Genomic DNA, 7,171 nt, shown 5'->3' with positions numbered 1-7,171 from the left:
ATTCTCCTTCAAGACGTGGTGGTGGGCTCCACAAAACTTATGACTTGAAAATCGAAGGAGATACTCAATTTTAAAGATATAAAACACATTATTTTTGCTAGAAGAACTCTGAAATCTGCAATTCTCTTCATTGGCACCCTTCCCCACGCTGTGCTGTACAGAACATGTGCAGTACTATTCTGAGTTTTCCGGAAGTGAAACAACTTTATGGAAATCATATGCAAAATGTTTCTCAAGTTTTTTTGCAGTTTACTTTTTTATGAGTCTGTTAAAAATTTAAGAGAAGCCTTGTTGACATTTTATATGCTTATTTTTCTTTCAAAGGAAAATGGAGGATTTTTAAATTTTCATATCTAAGATGATAAAAGGTGAAATAACATCATAATTCTTATCTTGTTCAATTTGATATTTGGTTGTTTTATTTTCTTTTATGAGTTTTATTCATCTTGTAACCAGTCTTGTATGTCTTATAAAGAGAAGAAAAAAGAAAGGTTTATTTCCCTTTTTCTGTTTTGAGGAATCCGCCTCAAGCTAGAGTATCAAGGTAGAAAAATGATCATGAGGCTCCAACTCTTAAAATACTACCTCTAAAAAATGTTAATAAATAATATAAATATTTTAAATATTATCATTTCAGCATTTTAAGTATGCCAACAAGTGATTTCGGTGAATACTTCGTCCTCTGAGAAAACTAAGGAAAAGAACATATTGTCGCCTTGAATGTATTTGAATATCACAATCATATTGTTTCCCTCCCAGTGTGCTTATGAAGTGGAATATTTTTAGTGGGAGGATATGGCTACAGCCATTTATTACTTGATATGATGTTTTATTCATCCAACTGACACTAAGATTTTTATACTTCTCCAAATAGTTTACCGATCCAAGCACTTCTTTGGCCATCAGAGCCCCTTTGCGATCTCGTAAGAGAGACACGTTATGACATTTGTAGATACAGCAATTCGTTAGGTTTAACACAACTATTAGTTCTTTAATTAAATATTGACTTGAACCTCCAGGTTCTCCTTCAGGTGGAAGCGTGAGCTTTTATCAGCAAATGGTTGTGCCGATTCACTGAGTTTACCCAACCGACATTTGTCGAGTGTTTCCGGTGTGCAAGGCGACACTAGACGCTGTGTGCATCCATGGAGGTGTGGTGGGAGAGGGATATAAAGATGAAAAGCATCCAAGTTGTATTTCTTTTTATTATTATTATTACAAAGAGAAGAATTAGAAAGCCATCGGAAAAGGCTGATGAGTTCTCTCTGAATAGGCAAACAGGCAGCAGCTGTGGGAGGAGGCGACAGAATGGTGGCATTTTTCAAAATGGGCATTTGGTATTACAGATTGATGCACGAAAAATAAAAACAAGGATAAACTATTGAGTCAACAAATTATTATTATAGCGATTTTTATGGGGTGATCTTGCCCTGCTTTTGGATGAAGCCACAAATTTCAGTCACTCATTAGCATTCCTTCTTTGAAATGACTTTAATATGGTTGTATATTAATTCGATTGCTACGAGTTTCCTGAAATAGAAGATTGACTTGACCTGTGGCTGGTGCTAGGGAGATCGCATCCTGTGTCACATCAGCAAATTAGCACGGAGTTTAACCCTTACATAGTAAAGCCTAGCACGGGCAAAACAACATCATGGCTATTTTTCTAACTTCCAGCACTTCATTAACTATGGCACCACATAGGGGTTATATAACTGTGAGCATAACTTTGTAAAGTTTATAAACATAACAGAGAACATTCTCACGGGTGTCCTCGGCCAGGCCGCATGCGTCGCTCCTTGAGGTCACCCAAAGTTCCCTCTCCAGACACAGCTCACCCTTCAGTTGCAAGGGGAGGCAGGCTGCCCACACTGGCTGTCCCAGCGCTAACCCCTCCAGCGATCCTGCTCAGCAGCTCTGTGCTCCTGCCAGCACGTCGCAGAGGAAGATGGATTGCCTCTTAGTAATGTTTCTCGTAAGTTTCACCGATCTGGGTCTTTTTCAGTCCCTGGGTTCTTAGCACTTGACCCCTGCAATGTGGCATTCCTCCCTGGAGCTCCTGAGAGGACCGGACTTTTAGTCACTGCTGCAGTGAGAATCTTGGACTGACAGGTCTATGAGTGCCAGTAAATGTGGGCAATCACAGCCACGTGATGCAGGGCACTGCAGCCTCGTCCCCAACCTCCGGGGAGGCTTAGACCATTTCCATGAAGTCCACCGTGCCCAGAGAATCGGCAGAGTAGAGATTAGCTCAGGCTGTTCCTTAAGCAAGACTCTCCTAGTGCTTAACCTCCCTCACCACGCAGACATGCACAAACAGGACCTTTAAGAAGTAAAGGTCACCAGGGAATTCTCAGAGATCATCACTCCCAGAGCCTTGCTGTTAAAATTCCAGGTCCTAGACGACAGTCTTGGCCCCAACAATTTTTTGGCATTGTTATGACATTGTCCTAAAATGCCAAATATTGAAGTTCAGTGGATGTGTGGGCATGTCTGTGTGCGTGTGCCACGATGGGGAGACAATCCTAGCCCTTTACAAGTGTGGGGCTAGTGGACAGGACCACCACCCACCTTATAGGCTAATTGCGTCGCATTAGCATTAGGCTGTTACTCTTTGGCATTATATATCAGGGTCCCTATCGGAAGCAGAGTAGATTTACGTGGCCACAACAGTGACTTGTGCCTTACAGAACTTTGCTGGGTTCCCTCCTTATCCCATCTTTGTGGCGTTTGGATCATTAGGAGTGGCTTTTCCCCCTTCTATCTCTGGGCCATGCTCTGAAACACATAAAATTAGGTTTCTCTTTCAATTCTGTTTTTCCCTGTCGGCGTGATTTTATAAAGCGTTTTTAAAACACACAGTCAGCTCACTCTCTACCTCTCTGTCCAAATATGATGGGGCTGCAGACAGGCATGTTTGGTGGAAGGGAAATGGCCTATTCCTCTGCCAGCCTCCACCCTGCCTTCAAAATGGGGAGCTTTCTTAATTAAGAACTCACCCTATCTCTGAGAAAATTTCTCCCAAAAAGAATAAGGGATCATAGGAGGCAAGGATGTGGGCAATGGTCAGACTGGAGTTCAAATCCTGGATCTGGCATTTAATTTCCCGGTGGCCCTGGCAAGTTAATTCTTCATGCTTCAATTTCCTCATCAATAAAATGCAGGTCGTAAGAATTACCCGACTTAAGGATTTAGTGAGTTAAGATATGTCTAATACCTAGTAGTGGTTGGCATGCAGTAAGTGCTTAATAAGTAATAGGGTTTGGAGGGACCTTCCTGACATAAAAGAGCTCCCAGACTTTAATTCCCATACAATGATATTTACTGCAGTGTCCATGTTTTACCGATTTTAAACAACATAAATATCTTTGCTAACCTATCCCCTTAGCCTACTTACCACCCTATTCTTTCCTATGCCCATCCCTGCGGTCCAGAAACTGTTAGGATGTGACTGAAGAGAAGACTTTTAGTCACAGGCATCTCCCCTGCCACCCCCTGCCTCCATCCACTGGCACTGCCCCAAATTAGAACCACATTAAATAAACTCTCAATTGAATTTATCTTCACACCTACCCAGACCCACATGCAAGCTGAAGTTATGTTCTCTCAATGTGGTATAGACACATACTCTAAATAGAAAACTGGGACGCATTTTTTTAATGAAAAAATAGTTGATTGTCACGGAAATTAAGGAAAAGGTGATCAACTTTCCAGATTCTTCTTCAGCAAATTTCCAAGGGACAGTTACTCCTTCTGATAGTCAATTCTGTAACTGTTGCTCAAACAATATTGTGCCATTAGCTTAGAGCAAAATGAAAATTCCAATTACAGTGCAACTTCTGAAGGCCCACGTAGACAGAAAAGGCCACTTATGCGGCCAAAAAATCAGCACGAATGCCTGTAAAAGTAGGGTTTAAAGTTGTGTCCTTAGTACCTTTCTTCTCTTAACTTTTGAAAACAGGAACCTGAACTGAACCACGATGCTAAAGTAAAACCTGCTAAACATTGAAGCAAAGTAGTTTGTTTCCGCCTATGCCACTATTTAAACCACAAATAGTCACACAGTGAACCCGGTAGAGTCATAGTTGTAAAACAGAGGCTAAGTATATTCGATTATTCTTTCACTCAGTAAGTACTTTTGAACATCTACTCTCTGCAAAGCATTAAAAGCCCTGGGCACCTGGACGGCTCAGTCAGCCATGCGTCCGACTTTGGCTCAGTGATGATCTCATGGTTTGTGAGTTCAAGCCCTACGTCAGGGACTGTGCTGACAGCTCAGACAGTGTCTCCCTCTCTCTGCTCCTCCCCTGCTCGCTCTCTCTCAAAAATAAATAAACATTAAAAAACTTTTAAAAAAAGAGAGAGAGAGAGAACCCCTGATATATCCTGGTGAAGAAAATAGGTTATGGTTCTTGCCTTCATGGAGTAAGAGTTGAGGAGTCAGACAGTAAAGCATCAGCAAACACGTAAACATATGATGACATAACATATACGGTGATAAATGCCACCAAGGAGATAATTTAGTGTAATGTGGAGTATCTGGGCAGCAAACTGAAATCCAGTGTTCCCAGACGGCCTCTCTGAGAAGGGGCTGGAGCCGTTTGGGTCTGCAGAATGAGCTTTGGGGAAAGTCAGGGGAACAGAGCTTTGGTTAGAGGAGAAACCCTAGGCTTTGAGGCAGAACAGACTTGGTGTGTAAACAAACAGAAAGGAGAGGAATGTGGTATCTCGTAGATTTGCCCCTAAATCTTGGTTTTTCTCTGTGTTATATGAGCAAGTTATTTGGGGGGGAGGGGGTAGTGAATATTATGGTTAGAAGTGTGAACCGTAGAGTCAGGCTTCCAGGGTTCACTTGGCTTCTCTACTTACCAGATGCGTGTCCTTTAACTAATTACTTAAACTCTCTGTTCCTTCATTTTCTCCTTTGTAAAAGGGGGGTAATAATACCTAGTTTATTGGATTGTTAAGAAGATCACATAGGACTAAACATAAACTTGCAGAGTAGGGCTTATCACATAAGAAGCATATAATAAATGTGAATTATTACTACTCTAATAATAGTAGTCATCATCACCATCATAAAATGTTCTGACTCTCAGAGGGTTAAATTGAGTACAATTCTAAAATTAAAGTCACCCTTCTAGTATTCTTTGAGGATTACATGAGATGGTAAAATTCTTAATATATATTGCCTAGCATATATGACTCAAAACTCTATTTTTTGATAGCTATTACTACTGTTGTTTTTAAATTAATAGTAGTATTGGCTATAAGCTTCAACTAGTATCAAATCTATATGTTTTCTGCATTGACTAAACCCAAAATATTCTTAGAGTATCAAAATATTCTTAGAACTGAGCTTTAGCCAACATTTCATTTGGTTCAAGTCCATATTCTATACATAAAAAAGCACATTTGTTATGCTCAAGTTTTCATATCTGTCTCAAGGCCTTCCTCACTTGTCTCCCGTAAATGCTGCCTTTACCACTCAAGGACCTAGATGCATAGCTAAATGTGCCTGTTAGTGTTTGTCATGTCGCCTTATTAATATCCTTCCTTTTGGCCTCAGAAGGGAACGGAAAGAACACAGAGTTAGCTATGGCTCGTCTCCAAACTGCAGACTCCAAACTCCAAACCGCCAACGTGTGCTGCAAATAAGGGAGTAAAGGAGCCATTGGTTCAGGGTAACGAACTGAAGTTTTTATTACCATCAGTCACTGGTTTGGCCAGTTTTGCGGGATATTCAGTGAGGAATAGAGGAAGGAAGCAAGGAGGGAGGGAAGGAAGGAAGGAAAGAGAAGAGAGGAGAGGAGAGGAGAGGAGAGGAGAGGAGAGGAGAGGAGAGGAGAGGAGAGGGGAGGAAGGGGGAGGAAGGGGGAGGAAGGAGGAAGGAATGAGGGGAGGGAAGGAGGAAGGGAAGGAAGGGAGGAAAAGGGGAAAGAAGGGAGGGGAAAAGGGAGGGAGGAAAGGAGGAAGGAAAGGGGGAAGGAGGAAGGAAGTGAAGGAAGGAGTTAAGTAAGAAAGAAGTGAGGGAGAGAGGGAGTGAAGAAAAGGAAAGAAACAAAGAAAAGAAAGAGAAGACAAGAAGGAAGGAAGGAAGGAAGGAAGGAAGGAAGGAAAAGAAAGGAAAGAAAGAAAGAAAGAGAAGGAAAGAAAGGAAGAAAGAAGGAATCAAGGTGAAGGGAGTAGAGATAGACACATGTACTACATCATAGCCATGCTCAAAGACAGCTGTGGAAATTATAAAAGCACAAACCTCTTGTGTGCAAATTAAATGGAAACCAGTCCACAGACCAAATGACAATCCTGTAGCGGGTATAACAGAAATATAGTACTCTCACCACTTTAGTCTTTGTTCTATTTCTGTTTGATTTCATTTTCATAAGAATCTGTGAGCAACCTTAAGGCTGGGTCTCTGCAATGCAAAAACAAATATAAATGAAACTGCACAAGTCCCTGATTCTAAGATACACTTAGCAGTTCTTTTTCCCATTAGGTGAAGCAAGGGGACACCTACGATTTCTTTCCTTAGAATTCATGCCTTCACTTTTTCATCAGTGTAATGAAAGGAGCTGTGGAACTGAAGTCAGAAAACCCAGGCTGCAGCTGAGAAACTGCCAGCTATGATACCTTGAACAAGTTGCTTAAATGCTCCAAATGTTTGTTTCCTTATTTACAAAGCAAAAGAGTTGAATGGTATGATCCCCAAGTTTACTTCCACCTGCGAAGATTTAAGCCTTCGATTGTAATCAGTTCCAGAAGCACTCTCAGTTATCATGTCCTGCGTTGTGATGAAATGCGTATTTCTGTGGACTGAATAAAGCCTAGCTCTTGCGAATCGAAGGGTGCTGTAATGCCATTCTTTTTGTAATAAACATCATTATTTCATCAAACGTAAGTCACACCCAAATCTCGACTTTCCAGTAACTGCTGACTGCTCTCAATGTGGGCATGTATGTATGGTGCACCTGTAAACATTACCCCAGTTGGGCATATGGTTATTTCAGGGTACAAGTCCCTTTAAGTGGGTCTAGGGCAGAGGTGACGAAAACTCCACCACCACCTTTCACTACACTTGTATGCTTGGGAAGATGGCTTAGCTTAGAATTTGTCAAAGAAATATAGTTTAGAGTCTATTTCCTTTTATTGTTTGTTTGTTTTTGGTTTGCTT

General features: G+C 41.2%; 1 long non-coding RNA gene across 1 annotated transcript; it reads left to right on the top strand.

Annotated features, from left to right (window-relative positions):
* Positions 1-448: 448 nt before the first annotated feature.
* On the top strand, positions 449-6,840 carry LOC123379680. Its single transcript, XR_006584471.1, has 3 exons — positions 449-1,975; positions 5,570-5,684; positions 6,497-6,840. It is a non-coding gene; the product is annotated as an uncharacterized LOC123379680 (long non-coding RNA).
* Positions 6,841-7,171: the final 331 nt, after the last annotated feature.

Source organism: Felis catus, chromosome C1 (assembly GCF_018350175.1).
Source record: "Felis catus isolate Fca126 chromosome C1, F.catus_Fca126_mat1.0, whole genome shotgun sequence".
Taxonomy (NCBI): Eukaryota; Metazoa; Chordata; class Mammalia; order Carnivora; family Felidae; genus Felis; species Felis catus.
The sequence above is the reverse complement of the archived record's forward strand: the minus strand, read 5'-3'. Positions and strand labels throughout refer to the sequence as shown.